Here is a 22,902-nt window from a genome sequence, read left to right as displayed (position 1 = left end):
TGTGTTGGGTCAGAGGAAAGGGGAATGGATTTGTGTATCTTCTCTTTTAGTATCTTTTAATATTTAGAGCATTTGGTTTGTAGATGATTTTTTGTAGGAGAGCTTGAGAAAAAACTTTAGCTAGAGGGTAGACGAAGAGATCCACTTTGGTTAGAAAATGTTATAATTTCTGTTATTCCTTTGGTCATAAACTGTGTGGGTCTTTCTAAAACATAAATTCAGTCTGCCCTTTGCATCCTGAATGGTGTTGAGTTGGGGTTGAAGTTACGGTGTTGTAGCAGGAGAGCCATATGGGTTTGGGTTACAGTCAGAGACGTCCCACAAGGAGAGTTTGTGCTCCTGAGGAGGCCAAGCCTTTGTGCTGAGCATAGCATGTGTGTACATGAATAAGCGTGTAGACCCTCCACTTCATGGGCTACAGGAGGTGAGAGGGCAATGCTGTTACTTGCAGATTTGAGAGTTAAGTAGCTCAAGAGTTATGTAGGGTGCCTATGCATATAATGGCTCATGTGGAGGGGTGTACATCTGTGCCACAGGTCTACAGAGTGGACCCTGCTTCAAGCATCGACCTTGCAACTAATTACCTTTTAACTTTCCTCAAAGTTGTGTTCTGTGAGTGGGGAAGAGTTGTTTTGGGTGGAAGCAAAGGGCAGGGCTGCAGTGAATTTGTTTATATTTGAAATGAATTTGTATTTCTGCTTTATCATTTCCTTTTTCTTGTTTCTTCTCAAGAAAGTGCATTTTAGTATGTGTGTCTGGGAGTGAGCTGGCAGACCGTACATTCTAAGGAAATGCAGTAACTCATATAGGTCTCTAGGGCTGGGGAAGGGTGTCCAGGCCCTGCTGGAAATTCTGATTTAGCCATTCTGAGGACCTAGAAATTTACGTTTCAGAAAAGCACCTCAGTGGGTTCTGTTGGACAGCTGGGTTTGAGATCTTGGAGCTAGTATATCATCAGCCTGGAAGCACTTCCCAGTATGTGGAGACTATATAAAAGCCTGGTAATACATACAATCATGAATTTTGGCACTGGAACCACTTTGCCATCTTTGGGACCTCATTGTCTCTTTGATCTTTTTAAAGCACAAACTCTAGCCTCTCTCTGCTTCCTGCACCTCACAGTCTTCCACATTACCCAGGTGTTGAGGATGGGAGTCGCTGTGGGACCCAAGCTCTGAGACCAAGGCTCTGTAACATGCAACTTACTTGAAAAGGAGTGTGAGTAATCCAGAGCAGGCCAGGATTTAACACCAGCAGAACCTGGTGTGGCTTCCTGCCCCGGGCCTTGCCATACCCCTGGGATCAAGAAGGCTCTCCTGCCAGTGGGAGGCGGTGAGGTCAGTGAGCTGAAGGATCCACCCTGGAAAGGGAGAAAGCAGGAAAGTGACTGGAAAATATTGTTTTAAAATGGGTTGGACCCTCACAGAGCCCTAGAGAAAAACAAATTTAGTAATTTTGTTTTTATCGTTGTTCCTCAAGTTCCATAGTGGAGAATTAGGGGTTAGTTTCCAAGGTGGGGATGCTTTTTAGCTTTTGTGTAATTTGGAAAGGGATCTCTGGGGGCTTTGAACACACTAAGGGAAGGGCAGGGAGGAGATGGTGGCCGCTACTCTGGGAGCACCCAAAATAAGGGCTGGGAGATTTGTGTTTGTGTGTGGTTGAAATCTTGGCAGGGAAGCAGTCCAACTCTTCATTGACAACCCTTTGTTTTGAGATAAATTTAAACAGGGCCATAAATGCGTTTGTACAAGTACCTTTTATGAACAATAGTTTCCAACCATTTAATAATGACCTTGGCACTTTCAACGAACAGCACAATTCTTAATCTGTCTCTGGCTTTGCCCCCGAGGAGCTGTCACACTTCCTGTTCTCCTTAATCGCTTCTCCCATCTGGGAAGCACCGGGTTCTCCGGAAGACACCTGTTTTCTTGCCTGTTATTTTCAAAGCTTGGATCCCTGGCTGGTCCTGAATGGTTGCGAGTGAGGAGAAGGGGGACAAAGGGTCAGGGCTGTCTCCTGAGGGATAGAAATTACCAAGTATCTGTGGAAGACCCCATCACCTCAGTGCTTGCCTGTGAATTCCCAGGTGCAGCTGGGCCCACTTCATGTACTTTTTTCTTGGTGACTTCTATTATTTCGTGAAAAAGGAACTCGTGAAGAATGAGGAAAGGAAGATTTTGAAGAAAATTAAAATCAGAATTAGAAGAAAAAGAAATACAGAGTTAGAGGAGGAAAAAAAAATTGTATTTAGTTTAGAAAAAAATCCTGTATTTTAGATTATCCTGGTTGTGTCCATGAGTAGATTTCTCGGTATTTGGTAAAGAGAATGAGGCTTAAATGAGCAGGGGAATGGCCATGCTTTCAATTAAGTTTCTCATGGTCATGGAGTCTCAGGATTTGACATTATAACGGCTAAAGTGGAGGCCAAGGATAGGGTAGTGTAGTGTTCATTTTTTGGCCTTTTCTCGATTCTTGTGTCGCAGCAGGGGTTACTGATGAAATGGTCTCAGGTGGCCTTCAGTAAGGGGTTACTGGCCGTAGCAATCTTTCCTGGCAGCATAATTCACTTCCCAGCATTGGCAATTCCCATCTGGATAACTTCCCACAAGAGAATCAGTGGCCTGCACTTCCCATATCTCCACAAAGGGGTGCTTGTGTGGGACAACAGTGTATCCCCCGCAACATGGAGAACCCACCATGGACTTGGGCATTACAAATTTCACTGTGGGTGTGGGGCTTAGCAGAGAGCTGGTGCAGAAAATACCAAAACAAAGTAAAACTCAGCCCCTGCCCCTAAGCACCATACTGTCCACAGGGGAATTTAACAAAAACAAAATAAAACAAAAAGTTCATAAAAAAAGAATTAAGAATGTTTATTCAAGTAAGTTAGAATTGATAAGCTCTTAAACAACAGCAATGGAGTCTAGGGGTGATGGAAGTATTATGGGGCTAATCAACAGAGTTTTCTCAAAAAGGAGAGACTTAAAAATCAAAGCCAGGTAATATAATCATCATCATCAACATCATCATGATGTCATAAAATGATATGATGCTATTTTTCCAAAACTCAAAGCTCATAAAAAAGTTGACCTCATTTTTTAGAGCATTTATGAGATATAAGCGTCATTATCCTCATGTTGTGGGCTAGGAAATAGAAACTCAGAAGGAGTAAGCCTATGTTTCTAGCATGTTTCATGCAGAATCATACTCGGAACTCAGACTGCGGGATGAATCCTTGATCTGTTACAGGACCCCAGGAGTTTACCACTTTCTTCTAGCCTCTCTTAAAACTCTTTCTGAGAATAAACTATTGCATTTATTATGTCACCATGCTAATGTTTTTTTTTTGGGGGGTGGAGAGTGGCTAAATAATATTTGTAGGATTATAAAACAGTGATTTAAAGTGATTTCATCTTTGCACATACATACATGAAAAAATGATATATACCAATTTGTTAATGGTAGTTATTTCTGATCTGTGTAATTATTTGTTATCTTTACATTTTTAAAACCCCTCATAAATTATAGAAATAAATGTGCATTGTTTTTATATTAAAGGAAAAGAAACCCTAAAATAGTAAAACAAAAGAAAGGCTCTAGGGTTTTGAAAAATGTTTTAATTTAGTTTTAGGTAATTATACCTGTTTTCATTTTGCTAAATACTAGAAAATTCAATTTACAATAATCAGCTTACATTGTTATAACTTTTGTGTATATTATACATACTATTTTATAACTTATTATAATTTTTTTAAATCAATTCTCTCTGTTGGACATTTACTTTTTCTATGTTATCGTTATTATAAGCAACTTAAATACAATGGACTAAAACGTATTAAAATGAAAGTAGAAGCACCTTGCCCTTCCCCCAAAAGATTCTGATAAATGGGCAAAGATCCTTTCTGGGAAATTTCATTAATTTCCAACCAAGTAATTTTTTTGACCAGATTGTGATCTTAACTAAGGAATGGAAAGAACATATGTTAAGTAACTACAGCCACCCACCAAGAAATCTTTATCATGTTTCTTGTTTTTGTGTTTAGTAGATTTTAAAATCAGGAATAAATGAGAATTACAGCAGGAGGCAAGAAGTTCTTTTTAGACAGATGTTCTTATTTACTATATAATAACAGGGGATTTTATAGAATCTTTAAATAGAATGGATAAAGAAGCATTCGTGTGTGTGTGTGTGTGTGTGTGTGTGTGTGTGTGTGGAGGGTAACTTCATCTGCCTGGATGACTCTGAAAAGGGTTGCTCCATTTCTTGTTAAATACTTCTGTAGAACAGTAGAAGTCTCATTTTAATCATGAAGATTATGGGAACTAAGTGTCAAAGGATAATTTATGTTTCTTTTTCAGGAAGTGTTGCTGTGTTTCTGGCACTGTGCTTCAAAGGTAAGTCAAGAACCACCACCTCAAATGCTACCTCCTACATGACATCTTCTAGGGGTCCTCTAGATTCCCTCAGGATATTTTTATTCCTCTGCACAGTACTTACCACATGATTTCAAAGTTTTTTGTTCAGGGCTTTGTCCCGTCCAGTAGATGGTGAACTTCTCTGAGGAAGTCTCTAGAAAATGCTTCATGTTTATTGAATGAATAAATGAATGGGCTGGCTCATGAAGGATGATTATGACTCGGTCATACCAAGAATGGAGAGAAAGGATGAGAAAGGCCAGGGGAAATTGTTTCATGGAGATGAAATAATGGCTGTAAGATACTATGAAATGTTTGTCACCTCTGCCCTGAGTTTGGCTTGTCACCGAGTTTGCCACCCTGCTTGTCCCCGTGCACTGAAGATTCCTGCTGAGCCTAAGAATCAGCAGGAATCTTCAGTGCAAGTCCTGCTGAGAGGCTGGAGTCATCTTAAAAGAGAGGGTTTCCTGCAAGACCGAAAAGGTAGCGGGGCCTGTTGAGTTGGTGTCAGATGAGCTGCTGGATTTCTATCTTCTGAACAAATATTAAAATTGAAGTCTCCATCATCCCATTTTTCCAAGCCTTGACCTTTTTTTATGGAAGACAAACTGGTATTTCTTGTTTCTTCCACCAAACAAATGCAAAAATTACTTAAGGAACCAAAATAGACCACTTAAATCAAACATTAGTCCCAGAGTTAGCAGTTGACCCTTGATACCTGTCCTTCCCTTCTTCCACAATAGTAGAAACCTAGATTTTTGGCTTAGCACGTGGATGCCCAGAAGAAGGATTATATTTCCCATTTTTCTTCCAGCTATGAAACTCATATTAGCTGAGTTCTGGTTAATAGATGTTAGTGAAAGTGGTGAGTGCAACTTACAGGAGATGTCCTTAAAGGAATGGGACTACGTGTTTTTTCTTTTTTATGGTAAGAGTGAAGATGTGATAGCTTAACTCCAGTAGACATTGTGGGCCGTGAAGTAATCTTGGGAGCAGAAGCCATCCACAGTGGAACAGCAAGACAGGAGAAGCCTGGTTCCCTGAGAGTGTGGAATCTTATTCTAGCTCTGTACTAACCAACCTCTATACTTTTTGAAAGTGAGAGAGATAAATTAATTTGTTTAAGCTATAATTGTTTTGGATTATTTTATTCTAGCAGAACCTAATCCTAACTAATACAGCAACTATGAGTTGAGGGGAATATTTTACTGATTTATTTTAACTAGTCAGAGCACAGTCTGCCCTGAGAAGGGTGCCTGAACTTAGCATGTGTGTTCCCTGCACCCAGCACTTCCCTTGGGAGCTCAGCTAAGAGTGCAGTGTGAACTGGAAGCCAGAGCCCTGACCAGAAGAGTGTGGCTCAGATTACAGCGAGGCCTTTGGTCAGGGAGAAACCTAGCTTAGGGGAGAGAGCACGGGCTTGTGGTCAGAAAGACTTCGGTTAAAACACTAAGTCTATCGTTCACAATTTGTGTGATTTGAACTTCAGTTTCTGTGGTAGCAATTAATCAGATATTATACTGAGAATAAATCAGTAACTGACACATAACAGGCAGTAAAAATGTAGCTATTATTATTAAAATACACAAAGCGTTAATAGGACCTTATATATCCAAGGTTTATAAAACTCTTTTGCCTTTATGATTAATAGCAAGGTATTGATTTATGCTATCCAAATGAATCCTCATGGATAAGAATTTAAGAGCTATAAACAAAATCTCCGCGTGTACAAATTTGTTTCAATGCATGATATTTTTGCTCAACAATAAGTGTAAAGTGATGGCTTTTCCCTTGTATAAAAAACAACAAAAAAATCTCTGTCATTGAGTAAGAGTTTAAATAACTGTATTGGATCAAGATTCTTAATCTCAGGAAACAGAACCATAGAGGCTGATTTTAATAGAAAGGAACTTGTTTCCAAGGTGTTAATTTGTAGCTTCTAGAATTTCCAGGAAGAGCAGAGAACCAAGGTTGGAAGGTATCCAGCCAGGAGCAACATGGACTGGAGAAACTCCAGTCATATCAGGTGATGGGTCTTGCGAAACCCCTGGAGCCCCTGCCCACTGCTGGGCACTTCTGAGCTGGGCACTAGAGACTAGAACTTCAGCCACAGCGGCCACAGAGAAACAGAGCCTTGGCAGCTGTACTGGCCTGTTTCCCTGTGTCACCACCATCCACATGGCTCATTTAGGCCTTTAAAGTCTATGTGATACTCAGTAGAACTTAGGTCCCATGCAGTATACCAGGTGCAAAGGAGGGGAAATGTAGCTTTGAAGCTTTTCAGACTGTAGGACAGGAAGGTGTCGTAGCCTGGGTTTCCCTAGGATGCAAAGCCTGAGGTAAAAGCTGGGATGTGAGTAGTTGCTTTTGAGAAGTGATCCTGGGACACAGAGTAGGGGATTAGGAAGAGCTTTAAGCCAGAGATGATGGCATTAGTTTGAATTGACAACATTTAACTCTTCTCACCATCAATGGAAATAAAGGCTTGAGCTCTATACAATTCATGATGGAAATTAGTTCGTGAGTTGAGAAGATTCACTGTACAAATCTTACCTGCCACAGATTAGAGATGGAGCTGTTGAAGTTGGGGGGCAGTTACAGTTGTCCTGCAAGAGAATATAGGGTCTGAGATAGGACAAGGACTGTGAGAAGCAAGAGAACGGGACATGTAGGAGCTGACTAATGGGCTTGTGGAGGAGGGGAGGACAGTTTGAAATGGTGCTGTGTCTAGTCTTGGTGCTTGGGAGTTTGGCGGTGTCGTCTACCGAGATCAAGAATGCTGGAGAAGAGACAGATCCTCAGTGGGGATGGGAATGGTGATGAGTTTTTTTCATTTTGCATAAGCTGAGCTAGAGATGCCTGTGGGGTGTACAGTAGATCACTGGGAATTCGGGTCTGGAGTCAGGAGAGAGGGCACAGCTGGGGATATATATTAAAGATTCTTAAGCATTTAAGGGGAAAGTAAAGGAAAAGGAACTGGCAAAGAAGACTGGATTCCACACACCCACTTGCCAGTCCAGATAGGTTTGTCATTCTCTTCTCTATTCCTTACAACAGGTTTTAGGCACATATGCGACCTGCTTCCTCAACTCCTGAGTGATGGCATTGCCAATTCTGACCTCCCTGAGGTTCTGTCCCTGAGAGGGATGCGGCATCTCCAGCTCCTTCTAATTCCTCTAGATCTCTGAAGACAAGCAACCAGATCCTATTATTTACTTGTTTGTACTACTGCTGATTAGGAGTAGAAAATATTTCAAAAATAAACAAACATTCATTTATTATTTATTATAATGAGAATAATAAAGTTCACAAACTCATGAGATTTAGAGAATCTTAAACAATTCATATGGTTTTGATTTCCAGTCTGTGTTCCTGACTCCATTGCTGAGATAGTAACCAAAATTTCCCTCGATCCCTGCCAACCGCTTTCATTCCTGAGGATGGGTATTAACCCTTCGTCTGCGTCCCTCTTCTCAGGGAAAGGACGTGACTCCATAACGACCCGCTTTCTGACGTAGGCCAAAGGATACATTCTGGACAAAAAGGATACGTCTCTTATTCTCACATAGGCAATTTGTAGGTTCAAGAACCTCCAATCTTGTGCCATCCATATTCTCTTGACTCTGCCCTGGGTAGAAATAGAACTCTCTGAGTGGTGCCACACAAGCCAAGAATCAAGGGGCCTTCCAGAAAGAGGTAGTTGTCAGCTTTGTCAAGTTCCATGTAAAGGCTGATAAAGGTGAGGACTGAGGGGAGGCTGTTAAAATTGGCAGCCATGTAGTGATTGTTCATCCCTGAAGAGTGATGGGGTTTGAAATGCTCATCCACATTACGTTTAGGCAAGTTCATACTAGCAGGAATAACCTAAACCATTGAAAAGATATCTATGCCCAAGATCCTGTTGATAGTAAACCTCTAGTCAGATAACATCTCAATTTTTTGTGAGCAATATAAGATCATGTATGTGTCTGTGTGTGTAAGAATAGGACAGGTCTAAACTAGATCGATTCTGCAATCATGAGGGGACAAAGGGAATCCACAGGAACTCAGAGGAAATATTTAGATAATGTCTAAAGCAAAAAAATGTGTGCATTGAAATGGTAATGTTGCTTATGCTGGTATACCTGGAAGCAAAGTGCCTTTCTTCTTTAGACAGGTGACTGTTATATGTGATGAAGCCTCTCTTTATCATCTTAAGTTTAGTTAGGATATCACCATTGTACAAGTTGCCTGTTGAATCGCAAAATATACCAATTTCATCTAAATCTACCTCCCAAATCTGACAAGTAGGTGTTGGCATTTTATGTACCTCAGTGGGTGAACATTGTATGCTTTTTTAAAAAGAAAAATCTGATTTGTTTGATGTCATTAAAATATTCAGAAGTAAAAAAGGTGGTTGCTTTTTACTAAATAGTTTACAAGCAATTGGAAATTTATTGGGCTGGTTAAAGAGATATTTCAAGCAATTCATTGTAGAATAATCTTAACATCAAAGGCAAGAAGATATGGTGGGAGATGAGGTTGAAGCTGGATTGCCGAGACTGATTATAAGAATTTTTGGAGACACTTCTCCCTGTGAAGAACTGTGCTTGCCCAGTGTCTTGGAAAGCTTTCTGCTTCTCTCTTTTTACTGACGGTTTTCTCTCCATTATTCTGAGTGAAATCTTTCTAAACACTAACTTCTCTTCCTTCCTGCCTCCTTCCTGTCTTCCATTTAGACTCTTCTCTGTGGAGAAAAAAGAAGCCAAGAGAAAGCTCCAGCGAAGGCCAATAAAACCCAAAGGAATTGAACATGGTGCCTTAAAGGGGGAGTTAGAGTAGGAAATATTTAGGGTAAAGGGAGAAGCATTAAGAGATAATTATTACCTTCTCTCCATTAGTTGCGAATGACTATGGGATTTTGCACTGCTCTGAAGCCCTAACCCTTAGAGCAAGCTGAGCCTCACAAAAGAGGCAGAGAATATATATGGGCCTGGGTATTTGGAACCCAAAATATAAGTTCATAAATAGTCCTCAAAAGAAAAAGTTGTAAGATTAATAACTGACTTCTATCTCTTGTTTCCTTCCCTCCCTCAATCCCTCCCCTCTTTCCCTTCTTTTACCAGATATTTATTGCACACTTAGTAGATGCCAGGTCTTCTCCCAGGCACTGAGAGCATAAAGATGGTTGTGTTTGAGGCCCAGATTACCCCACAGCATGATAAGACCAGCAAAGAGATAAGTGCAGATTGTTACAGTAACTCAAGATGGGTCATTTAATTCATAAATGAATTGGCACAGGGCATGACTTGAAGTGGAATCTGGGTTACGAGTAGTTCCACGAGTAGTTCCATGAGTAGATGAAGAGTAGGTGATGTTTAGGGAGTAAAAGGGGATGAGGGGCATAAGAGACAAGAAGGAGGCTAGGATAGTTCCCAGGTCCTGATTTGTACATCTAGGTGGCTGATGGATACAAAAGAAGAAATAGTTTTGGGAGAAAAATATATTTAGTATAAGACACATTGAATTTAAGGTATAATATGACATTTTAGTGCCTGTTAAGTTGGCTATTTTATATTCTAGTTTGAATACAGTCTAGTACTGGTGAATATCTGGTCTAAATGCATGTCACTAAACATATAACAATTAATTATAAGAATAATTAATAATATTGTGACAGAAAAAGCCTCTCTATCCCCTTCACCCTCTTTGTCCCATCTAGTTCTCACTGCAGCATCTATGTTGTGAGAGGTAGTCATTATTAGCTAGAAATAGTTTTGGGGAGATCCTTTTGGAAGACTGAAGACCCAGAGCTGTTCCTTTTGAGGGGTATTGTAGGTGTCCACATAGTAGAGAGCCAGTGTTGGTTCAGGCTTTGTGGGATTATGATGGGAGGTGGAGTTGGGACCCTGACAGAGGACAGAGGGGTAGAAAAGGGAAGACTGACCACTGGAGATCAGACTAAGAACATATAGTGTGTCCAAAGAAGAACATCCAAGGCGGACTGCGTATGGACTGGAAGGTGACCTGAAGAGGAAAGAGATGCTTTGCAGCATTGCTCATCAATCCGTTAGTAATGAGATTGCATTATTTCTGGAAATGAGCTCTACTTTTTGGCCTTCTACATGTTTTGGAGCTTCAGGCAAGATAATAATAATAGATAACACTTACTGAGCTAATTATTAGTGTATTTCCATGAACTATGCTTATTGTTTTACATGCATTATCATATCTGCATGATCAAAATAACCTTATGACGAACATAATATTACTCTCATTTTATGGATTAGGAAACTGAGGCTTAGATTAGCTTGCTGGAGGGAAAAGAGCTAGTCTGTGATAGAATGAAGGACTCAAATGGAGAGTCCACATTATGCTCTACTGAAGGTCTTCAGCGCATAGCGGGCTGGGCGCCTCGGGGTGGGGCATGTGGAGGGAGAAGAGCAGAAATCTGAACAAAAGGGTTTGGGGAATAGTGGTCTTCAAAAGATAAGTGGGAAAAGAAGAATCCTTAGAGGAGAATGAGGAATTGCCATAGAAGAAAAAGTCAGAAAGGAGAGTTGTTATAGCAGCCAAGAGAATTGAATTTTGGTAAAGAAGGTATAGTTGGCAGCCAATACTGCAGAGAGGTCAAGTAAGATAAGCACAGAAACGTGTTTATTGAACTGGACAATAAGATGGCCGCTGGCATTGATAATCTTAGCCAAAGCCAGATTGGTGTGGGTTAAGGCGAGAATGGAAAGACAGCAGGTAGAAGCAGAAAGAGCAGATGACTCTATGTGAAGTTTGGCTGGGCTGGATAAGGATAGAGATCATGCATGTGCTAAACAGACAGACAAACAAAAAAAAAATAACTGCATGACTGAAGTCTTTTCCAAAGTAAGTTTTTATTGAGCCAAAATGCTAACCAAATGAAGACCGGTCTTGGGGCATGGAGTCCAAACTCAGCAACATGGCTAGGTAGAAAAGACAGCATATTCATCATCCTGGAATTTATAAGTGTTTTTATACATCAGATAGGGGGAAGTGGGAAGACAGATGTAAGCCGTATAAAAGAATTTACATTAGTTATAGGCAAAAGGGGTGGGAGAGGTGAAGTGGGGCCAGCTCTGGGATAGGCCCAGGGTCCGCATAAAGAAATGTCCACTCCTGTACATTGGCTGTGGGCAGCAGTCTGGAAAGCCCATGTGTAAACAACAAGCAGAGGCTCCAGGCTAAAATCATCTGTAGAAATAGCCGCCTGGAAACTAATTCAACATTCCAACAGGCAATGGAAGGAATGAGAGCAATCTTTTGTTAGTTGGCCAGCAGCCATTAACAGACTAACAATTTTGTCTTTCTCACTCTCCAGCAGCTGTAATTTAATTTAGAACATTCCAGAATTTTCTCCTCGTCAGATATTAGTAGCAGTTCAGGCGTGGGACTCATCTCCTATCATTAAAGAGTTAGATTATTCCAAATTTTTTACTATCATAAACAGAATAGAGAAGGAATGATTGGCTGAAAATGAACTTAAAAATTTTAATGTAAAAAAATCCTTCAATAATTTTTAAGAAGAGACTTATGGAGGGTAGCTTCTAAGTTTAAGTAATATTTGGGAAAAGAATCAGTAACTGGTGTCAATATTTTCCAATCAAATTTTTATATCAACTCAATTCTTTAGCTGATTAATTTGCTTTTAGCCAAATTACTTTTGACTAGGTTGCTTTCTAACAAATTAACTTTGGGTTAAGTCAGTTGGAGTTGTTGTTGATTTTTTTTTTTAAAAGGACAATTCATATTTTATTTGTATCTGTCTTTGATATGTACAGAAACTCTCAGGAGTCCCTTCCCCACCTCTGGGGGACTAAGGGTAGGTTCTGAGGGGCGGGGTCAGAAGATATTAGAACGAGGTTATGAAATACAAGAGCTGGTCCTGCTTTTCTGCGTAAGGGGATTCCCTGTGGGTCAGAACCTGCACTGTCCTCCCTCCCTGCCAGGCCATCTGCAAATCCACTGGGCCCTCTAATTTGACACAGCTTACCCGCCTCTCCCCATGGACTGGCCATGGGCAAGAGACCAACCCCTCTCTTCAACGTTTCAGCTTCTTGTTCTGCTTTTCCCATCCCTAAAATTCTGGTCCTGGAGAAAACACCAACATCATAATTTCTCTCTCCCAAGCCTCCTAACTCAGGGTGCTCAACATGGACCCCTGAGAACTGAGCACCCCAGTGATCTGAAGATGGCACAGCTGGCAGGGCCTGAGGGCAGGACAGTAGGCATCAGTGCTTCTCTGTGTAAAGCAGGGTTGGTGGTGTCACTGTGGAAGAATGTGGGAAACATAGGGCTCCTAGGTGTGCCTGAAAGAGGGGAGAACAAAGAAGAGAGCCCCAGGAAGCCAAGGCTTATTTACCATAGAAGTCAGCATGGGCTCCGGACTTGAACATGTCCTTTTGTAACAGGCTTACCAGTTTCTGGGCTGACATCTTACAATCCACCAGTTCTCCCTTTGTCTTCATCTCCTGCGGACTTTTTTGCATGTCTGAGACCATGGAGGTCTCCTGGGCCAACTGCTTCATGTCTGTGTCCAGGGGCCTGGGCATAGCTCAGTACCCTCACACTAGGTTCCTCTGTGGCTAGGATTTGGAACATCATGTTACTGGCAGCCTTCCCTGCACAGTGCAGTGTCCAGCCCTTGAAGTGATACAGAGCATGGAGGGATGAGATGTTAACCACTGTCCTGCTGAGGCCAGGACTGCCTGGGAAGGCCTTCAGGATGCTGGAAGTCACGCAGAGCACAGAGGTCAAGTTCAGAGCCCAGCAGCTATTCATTTCAGCTGGATCAGCTAGGTCCACAAAGCCTCTGGACACATCTCCAAGAGCGCCTGCGTTGTTGATCAGCAGCTTTTGCTGCAGGCTCTCTGGCCTGGGGAGCTCGCGCAGGTGGCCGAGAAGCCGCTGTAAGCCAGCCTTGGTGCCCAGGTCAGCGGGCACCCGCACCACACGTAGGCTGGGCCATCTGCGCGCCCAGCTCAGCCTCCAGCTGCTGCAGCACCTCATCATTGAGGGCGTTTAGGACCAGCATGGAGCCAGAGAAGAAAGGCAGGGCCAGGAGCAGGGCCAGCGCCAAGCTGAAGCCGTGGGAGGCCTTGGTAAGCACACACACACAAAGCGTCTCAGGCTGCCCTCCTGGCCACAGCCAACCTTATTTTTTCATGCCTTCTCTCTCTTTTGGAGTTGGGTTTTATAGGATAAAAGCAAAGTTTAGAAAGAAAACAAGAGCTTGTTGGTCAATCTTATATCTCTCCCTCAAATTCCATTTTCAAGCCACACATTTATCTTTTGGTGTGAACCAGAAGAATTTTGATAGTTGGAAAAATGAAAACTTTAGGTAGTTCTTTAGATAGCTGTTTCTTGTTTAGAAACAGAAGCACCAGCCTTCGCATCCAAATAGCTCAGAGACACCAGAATCACACAATCGTTGGTTGTTCAGTGGGTCTGATTTCTAGAAATCTCTCAATTTCCAAACTCAGTGTAGAAATGCTATTGTAAATACTTTGTCTACATTATACAATTTGAACAGTAAATAATTCTATCAGCAAATAAGAGGGGACAAAAACATACTCACAAATGTTGCAGAAATACATTTTAGTAAACAGTGGGGATTTCTAAAATAGCAATTGTTTAAATAAGAGTCTACAGTTTTTTGAAATTTAGTTTATAAGAAAGATGGCTTAAGTTAGTGTAGTGAAAACATAAAATTTTTTGTTCCTTGGAACTTATATGAGCCCAATTAGCTTAAAATTTATTCTTCCTCCCTCCAAATGGCACAAAACCCGTAAGAAACAGAAATCAAATACAAATACATAACCCATGCATAAGTGAGCAAAAAGAGTTAACCTTTGAATTCATATTGCAACCTAGATGGCGCATAAAATCTAAAATAAAGTCTGGGACCTCTCAGATAGTGGCAGAGTTGTTCTCGCATGGCATCCATGATGAAGCAAGACTTGGCTCTTGTTGCTGGCTTCCATACTAGTTCAGACAGAAGTTCTCTCCCTTGAGTCATCCAGTCTTTGAGTTAACTAAAGCCAAAAAGGTTAAAAAATCTTTCTCTACCTGTGCTCTGCCTCTTCTCCAGATACTAGAGTTACCTATTGGTTGATTTTTCTCTATATTCAGAGTAATCGTTCTTTGCCGGAGAGATCCGGAGCCAATTTTGTTTACCATTCACAATGTTGTGTATTCAGAGAGGGCTTCACAGGGTAACCAAATATGCAGCACACTTGGGAGAGTTGTGACTCAGTGGGAAGCAAGGTGGGGGGCGGGCGGGGGAGAGGGCACAAGGACTCTAGAATGATGGGGAAGGTCGAATCTCTGTTTTTTCCCCAAATCCTGCTATCTTTTTGCTGCATGCATTTGAATCTTTCAAAGAGCCTCTGTTGGCACTTGAAATATAAGCCATATTTTGCTCTGGAGTCCTGAACACTGTTGATTGAACCAGAGCAGGCATGTGATCAAGCAGGAACTTCCAGAGATTTTCCCTGGCTCTGGCCATTTAGATTGGTTTAAGAATGAACACCTGACCTGAGCTCCCAGACAGAGTCCCACCCCAGAGAATTAGGTTCGGAGAGCGAGGGAAAGAGTGTGAATAAAAGCAAGTGAGAGATGCTCCATAGATAAAAATTACAGTGGATCATTGACATAAAGCTATAACACTTCTAGAAGAAAATGTTGGAAAAAATCTTTGTGACCTTGGATTAGGCAAAGATTTTTTTGATAGTACACAATGACTAGGAATCATAAGAGAAAAAATATTCATAAATTGGACTTTATATAGAATAAAACTATTCTTTGAAATGTATCATTAAAAAAATCAAAAGACAAGCCACAGTCAAGGAGAAAATATTTGCAAAACACATATTTGATAAAGGACTCATATAGAGTACATGAAAACTCTTGCGACTCAATAAGAAGACAAATAACTCTTCAAAAATTGACAAGAGTTAAACAAATACTTCAGTAAAGAAAAGCCATGATAGCAAAAAAGTACAAGATGTTAAACATCATTATTTATTGGGAAAACACAAATTAAAACCACAATCAGATACCACTGCATATCTATTAGAATGGCTAAAATTGAAAAAGACTGACAATACCAAGTGTTTTAAAGCAGGGGACCTCAACCCCTGATCTGTGGCCTGTTAGGAACCAGGCTGCACAGCAGTAGGTGAGCAGCGGGCCAATGAGCGAAGCTTTGTCTGTATTTGCATATTTGCAGCTGCTCCCCAGCCGCTAGTGTCATAGCCTCGGCTCCACCTCAGATCATCAGGCATTAGATTCTCATAGAAGCACTGGTCTCTGGTGCCAAAAAGGTTGGAGACCATTGTTTTAAAGGATGTGAAGCAGCTGGAATGCTCACACGATGCTAGTGGAAACACAGAATGGCACAAACACTTTGGAAAACAGTTTGAGAGTTTCTTATGAAGTTAAACCTACATTTAAAATATGACCCAGCAATCTTATTCCAAAGTATTTCCTCAAGAAAAATGAAAACATAAACAGAAGTCCACACAAAGACTTATACATGAGTGTTCATAGCAGCTTTATTCATAATAGCCTCAAATTGGAAACAACCCAAATGTCCATCAACAATGGACAAATTGTGCTATATTTATACAATGTAATATTGCTGAGTAACAAAAAGGAACTAACCACCAAAGGTCATAACTACAATCTCAAAGACATTATGCTGAGCGAACAAAGTCATACTATATACTGTATGACTTAATTTACATGAAATTCTAGAAAAGTCAAAATATTATGAACAGTAAATAGATCAGTGATTGCAGGGCTGGAAGTGGGGGAGGGCATTAACTGAAAATAGCACAAAGGAACTTTTTGGAGTGATGGATATGTTCTATATTTTAATTGCAATAGTGGTTGCATGACTGTATACATTTGTCAAAACTCATGAATTTCATAATTAACAAAGCATATATTTTATTATATATAACTGGTAATTCATTAAAACTGACTAAACAAACAAACAAACGAAAACAACAAAACAACGAGTGTGTGTGGAGCTAGTGGCCTAGGAGCAGAAACCTGGGGAGCAGGTAGGAGGAGCCTATCTTCTGCCACATGAATAGCAAAGTAGAAAAATCTCGCCTGCAGAGAGATCTGAAGTGTATATGGAGAGAGATTTCTAAAGCTGTTTGAATCCCTGGTTCCAATTCATACCTGGGGCCCAGTTGCATTCTTTTCATGAGCTCCTTATAATAAAGTTCCTCTTTTTGGCCTAAGCATTCTCAGTTGATTCCTGTCACTTGCAATGAAAGGAGCCCAGATTAGTAAAGAGATAGGCACTTCTGCAAAACACTGAAAACAAGCATTTCCCGTGGATGTAATCTTCAGGGGCAGAGAATTTCTTGGCACTTTCTACAAGGAACGTGTGTTTAAGAGGCTATTTTGTTAGTATTTCCCAGGGAGGATACTAGAAAAAACATGGTTCTGGGGTTGGGACCTGGGGTTAAGCCTGGGCCTGACCCCATGACACATGAGCTGTGCGGTCTCTGGCAAATCTCCTCTCTCTGAACTTTCACTTTCTCACTTGTAAAAGGAGGAATTAAACTAGATTTATGGTTTGAAAACTTTTCATCCAAATTAGATAAATAGCCCAATGTATAAAATAGGAATGAGTGGAACTGCTTTGGCTGATGGGGAGGGAAGCCTCAACCTACCTACTTGAGGTTCGGGAGTGTAGTGGTAATACACTTTGGGAGAATAGATTGTAGTATGTGAAGATTAAAGAGTAGGAAGTCATCCGTATTAGTTGAAATATAAATACAGGAACTAAGAATGTAAGCACAGCTCTACGATGATGATGGAACGAGCTTGGCCTAAAAATAAATGTTTGGAGCAGAAACATAAGCAGGGAGGTTGAGATAGTGCTCAGAGCAAGACTGTCTGTTATCCTTCATCCTTGGGCTTCACTTCTTTTTTTCCTAGCACCTTTTGTGCAACTCCAAATAAAGTAGAAGCATGAGCTCCACGAGGACAGAAGCCAAATCTGCCTTGTTTACCAGTTCCTTCATGCTTCTATACCTCAAGTTCACCCCAAAGTCCTATGAGGGCATCCCTGTCATCAACAGCTCATTTAAGGAGCAAGCACTCTCTGAACATTTGGCTTCTTCCTCCTAGCGGCACCAAGCAGCTGCTGTTAATTTTTCCTTCTCTTCCCACCAGTCTGCTAGGTCCCAGGGATGGCACAAGGAGGGAGAAACAATAATGTTGCCCAGAGAGTCACCAGGGTCTTTTTATTGTGGTTCTGTCCCTCATGAACCTCATGTGAAAATGGAGCTGCTGGATACACTGAAAATCTGTTCAAATCTAATTGTGGCAGAGATGGCTAACTGTCCCCTAAAAGTCTGTGTTCCTCCTGTTATGTTACTAACAAGTCTGTGTTCCTCCTGTTATATTACTGTTGTCCAGACAAAGACTACATTTCCCAGCACCCCCTAGCTTCTCAGTGAGGTTCTGTAACTAACTAATCTTTGCCAATGAAATATGAAGAAATGTGACTCATGTCCCTTATGGATTGTGTTTATTACTGGCTTGTTAACCTGCAGATCAGTTTCCTGGCCCTCTCCATGCTCTGCTCATTCTGCTAGCTACAATTTCCCAGGCTTTCTGCCCTTGTTCTGGTTAGGTTGAGCTGGGGAACACCGGCAGGTAGTTGGAGGGAGGGAAGAAAAGAAAAGACAGGATATTTTAGCCCTGATTTTTTTTGCTTCGGGTGACATCTCTGTAGTCTCAGCTCTTAACAAATAGCTGCTCTCCCATGTCTCAGTTGCCCAGCAACCTTCTCTGTCGTTCAGAGGAATAAGTAGCCAGAGAGCTGGTTCCTCTAGTTCCGGGAGTGGGAGTGGCTTCCTGCTGATGCTAATCTATGGATTGCCTTCTGTCCCATGTTTGGCTTTTCAGCTATTGCAATTGCCCATATTAATTGGTCTCTCTCTCTCTCTTTTTTTTTTCTTTCTGATTACCTGGCTTGGACTTTGTTCTTTTGATAAGGTGGTAAAGAAGCAGGTGTGCTCACTCTCTCCTCTCTCTTCTCCTGTCTCCTGGCTGGGGCCCTAGGGGATAATGGAACCACAAGATGGAAGGAGCCTGGGTTTCTGTGGAGGAGAGCCACATGCAGGTCAGAAACTCCCATGTCAAACTGTTATATGAAGAAAAAATAAAATAAAATTCTATGTTGCTAAGCCACTGAAATGTTGAGTTTTATTTTTTCAAGTAGCTAGCCTTACCCTAATATACTAACCTAAATGGGAATGGAAATCTCAGATGCCTTTCCCCTCAGCCTCCTACTTGTCTCCTGAGGTGGCCTTTGAGACACTGCTGTTGGCAAGAGTTTGAAAATAATCAGAGTAGTAGTGCTTAAGTCCCTTCCAAGCTCTATGATGCTGGGATTATGTTCACTTTAAGAACATCTTGAGTAAGGTGACAGAGAAATTACAAAAATAGCGATGACTAAATTATAATATTCTTGATTTCAAAGCTATTTGACTTCCAAAATCATTAATTAATTTATTCATTAGCTGAATCATCATTTTCTCAAAGCATTTACCGAGTGCCTGCTGTTTATAAAAGCCTTTGCTAGGTACTGAGTTACCACTTCTAGATTTTAGTAAGGCAGGCTCAGAGAAAGGGCTTGACAGGAATTGGGCTGGGTGAGAGAGAATTCAAATATGAAATGTAAATAGAAACCACAGACCTCCCAGGTACATATTCTCTGGGGCTTTTGACACTACCTTGGTCAATTTCATCATTCTGGGGCTTAGTAAAGTTCAAGAAAACCTGGTAGACATTTTTCTAGGTAGTGTTTGTGTAATTTAGAGTAAGTAGCGTCATGTAAAAGTCTCTGCTTTTTTGTTGTAAGTCAGGGGATTCTGCTGTGCCTTGTTTTTTTGTGAACAAGAAAGTATGGCCGGACAAACTTAGCTGTATTTTTCTTCTGGCCTCTTTCCTGGCCTATTTATGTAAACAAATTGTTACCAACCACACACCAGAGAAAGGCTCCTCCAAGGCCTGATTCAAGAGATTTTCCTGGTGACCCATGCATAGGGTGCATGACTGCCGTGGACCATTTGTTGCCCTGGGTCAGCTGGCTGTGCCTTGGATAGTATTGTAGAGCATCAGAGGGGACACCAGATGTGGCAGGGCCTTGAGAAAGGTCCAGGGGTAATGTCCAGAGGAGGAGGGAGGCAGCTGCCAATGCGCTGAGAGCCTGTGATTGGCTTTGTGGGACTCACCAAAGGGGACATGGGCCTCATGGTGCTGGTAATGTCTTGGAAAAACACAGTCAAAGATCAGCTGTCTAGAAACTTCAGGGCTGAGTTTTTGGGGATAATTTGTTCTTTGTGGATGGCGAAGAGTTATTTATCTTTTAAACCCCAAACATTTTATTTACCCATATGAAGTGAGAATTTTTCTAGAATGTATGGCATGCCCAGAGCCCCTTTCATAGTCCCCTGCCTTCCTCTGGGCTCCATAAAACACACAGAAATCCAGTAGAAGAGATCGTTCCTAAGGCACAAATAGTTGAAGTTTTTATGACTATAATCTGAAAATATAAATATTTCTGGAAGAGTAGCACTGTAAGCACTTATCAGCCCTTTCCATTATGAAAACATAGGCGAAGGAGAGGGGCTCCCTCCCAAGACTCTCTGGTGAAGCCTTGGAGCAGAAGCCTTGAAGGTGATAATGAGGCTGAAGAGAGTGTGAAGAAATCACTCCTGGTTCTTCAAGACAGCATGCTCTCCTCCTAACCCTTCCCTCGCCAGAAGGATTCAATGGGTCCACTGGACATGCCCTACCTTTCTTTTCTCTGCTTGAGAAATGACCTCTCTCTGTCTCTTTTTTATTTAGTTTTCTTTACAAGGACGTATTTCATACAATTCATCCATTCAAAGTCTATGATTCAATAGTTCTTAGTGTATTCACAGAGCTGAGCAGTCATCACTACAGTCAATTTTAGAATATTTTTAACACCTCCCCCCAAAGAAATCCTGCATTCCTTAGCTGTCATGCCCCAATCCTGCCATCCTCTTCCCCCTTCTCGCCCTAGGCAACCGCTTATCTATTTTCTGTCTCTATAGATTTGCTTATTCTGGATGTTTCATATAAATGGAATCACTTAATATGTGCTCCTTTGTGACTAGCTTATTTTGCTTAGCATAATGTTTCCAAGGTTTATCCACATTGTAGCATGTATCAGTACTTCATTGCTTTTTATTGCCAAGTAACATACCAATGTATGGATATACCACATTTTATTTATTCATTCACCAGTCGATGGATGTTTAGGTTGTTTCTGCTTCTTGGCTGTTATAAATAATGCTACTATAAACATCCATGTACACATTTTCATGTAGACTTATGTTTTCATTTCTCTTGGGTATATGCTATACCTAGGAGTGGAATTGCTGGATCATACAGTAACTCTATGTTTAAATGTTTGTCCAGGGCTACTTATAAAGTTCTACTTGTTGAAGATGTTCCTTGATGCTTGAGTACTCATTGTTCCTATTTTACTCTTAGAAACTTGTATTAAAAATATGTTCGTGTGTGTGTGTGTGTGTGTGTGTGTGTGTGTGTGTGTACTGATTTTTATTGATGAATTTTTAATTCAACTCCATTAGTGTTCAGATGTTTGTTTTAGCTTGTGTAGGTAAGTCCATCCTGTTTTGGTATGTTGTTACAGAGCAGTCTTCCTCATTCTCCCTTTCTTTCATTTTGATCCTCATTCTTTTTTCCATTTTGTTCTTTCTTTAGGACTCTTTGGGACTCTGGTTTGTTTTTATCTTATGAATTAAATATGAAATAACAAGAGTGATAACTCAATTCTTACTATACCAAAGACTGGGGATGGGAAGTAAGGGTAGCAAGGGGGTGGAGGAGGTCTGTGGGAAGGAGTCTAATCCCTAAAATGCAGGAGATGCTATAGGGCTCAGTGCCAACAGATCCTTGTGCCCTGGGCTACCCTCCTGCAGCTGCGCCACCTCCCAAAGCACCCAGGGTTTCAGTACCCTACGTGCAGCCTGTCACTTGCAAGAAACACCTGCGCACAACAATTGCCAAGGGCCAAGGAGTTGTTTCATACTCCATATCCTGTTTGGGAATTGTTTCAAATGAAATCAGTGACTCTTCTTTGCATCAAAACAATTTTTTTTTTTTTTTTAGTGAGTGAAAAAGAAAAAAGAGCAGCGAGGAGTCTGGCTTCAGAGAAGCAGTCCATATGCAGGTGTCTCCCTGCCCAGCAACCCACGCCCCATGAGGCTGACCCTCACCCCTGCCTGTTGCCTTGGTGGGCTGCAGGACAGCAGTGAGACCCCCTGTCAGGAGGGAAGGAGGAGTCTGGTCAGCTGTATACTATCTTGGCACCTTCTCCTTCCTTACTTCTGTGTCAATTTTTCCTTCTTTTCTTTATTCATTCAATATACATTTGTCGAGAGCCATTATGTGCCTACCTGTGCTAGGCACTGGGACACAGACTCCGTCCTTGTCTGCATGTCTTTTATGCCTATCCCTCTCCTTTTCTACCTCACTCTCCATGTATTTCTTCCTCCTCTTCTCCTTATACTCCTCTACTTTTATATGTTAAAGGGACACCATTTTTTAAAAAGGCATTTTCATGTTCATATGTCATTTTTTGGACCCACACAGAGAGAGTTTAGAATTGAGAGGGTTTGGTATAACCTAAGGGCCCACTCTATGTCCCCAGTGATCTTGTCTCTTCCTTGAAGAGGATAAGGTGAGACCCAGGTGCAGTCTATCCAAGGAAACAAGGTAACGTGAGAGCCAAGCACCTTCTGTGTCTGTGCCCTTCTACTGGCTGTGAGAGAAAGTGGTGCTTTCTAGAGAAGTTGGCTCCATGGAGGGATGGAGTGTGAGTTTGAGTATGAGAGAGAGAGAGAGAGAGAGGTGTGTGTGTGTGCGTGTGTGTGTGTGTGTGTGTGTGCGCGTGTGTAAGAGGTCCCTGGAAAAATGGCACAGAGAAGCACTGACTGGAGGCATTAGAAGTTCCCTAAGCCCAGCTGGGCCACTAGGCTCACATCTGGATGCAGCCCCAAAGTTTGTTCTTGAGAGTTCTTCTGGCCTTCTTGGAATACTTTGTCTAAACTCCATCAGGGATTATGAGTTTTAGGTGTTTTCCCTTTTGAAATGTTTGGAGCCCTGACTGACCAGTCTGATCTGAGAACAGATCCTCCTCATGGTTGAATGGGAACAATAGGCTTTGCCTCTGCCTGAATCACTGCTTTTCCTTGGGGAGAAGGCATAACTGTGTTCTTGTCTTCTCTAAGCGAGATTCTGCCAGCTGAATGGCCAAGAGGCCTGGTCCGGAACATGGAAGGGGATTTGAAGTAGTTCTCTTCAAGCTATTGACAGTAGAGGACCTATGTGGTTTTTTTTAAATAAATTATTTCCAATCATTTGTGAACTGATATTCTTTTGTAAAATACA

At 41.5% G+C, this 22,902-nt stretch overlaps 1 pseudogene; it reads right to left on the bottom strand.

Annotated features, from left to right (window-relative positions):
- Positions 1 to 12,779: 12,779 nt before the first annotated feature.
- On the bottom strand, positions 12,780 to 19,712 carry LOC105305423 (annotated as a pseudogene).
- Positions 19,713 to 22,902: the final 3,190 nt, after the last annotated feature.

This window comes from Pteropus vampyrus, unplaced genomic scaffold (genome assembly GCF_000151845.1).
Source record: "Pteropus vampyrus isolate Shadow unplaced genomic scaffold, Pvam_2.0 Scaffold384, whole genome shotgun sequence".
Classification (NCBI taxonomy): Eukaryota; Metazoa; Chordata; class Mammalia; order Chiroptera; family Pteropodidae; genus Pteropus; species Pteropus vampyrus.
Note: the sequence above shows the minus strand (reverse complement) of the source record. Positions and strands in the feature narration are given on the sequence as shown.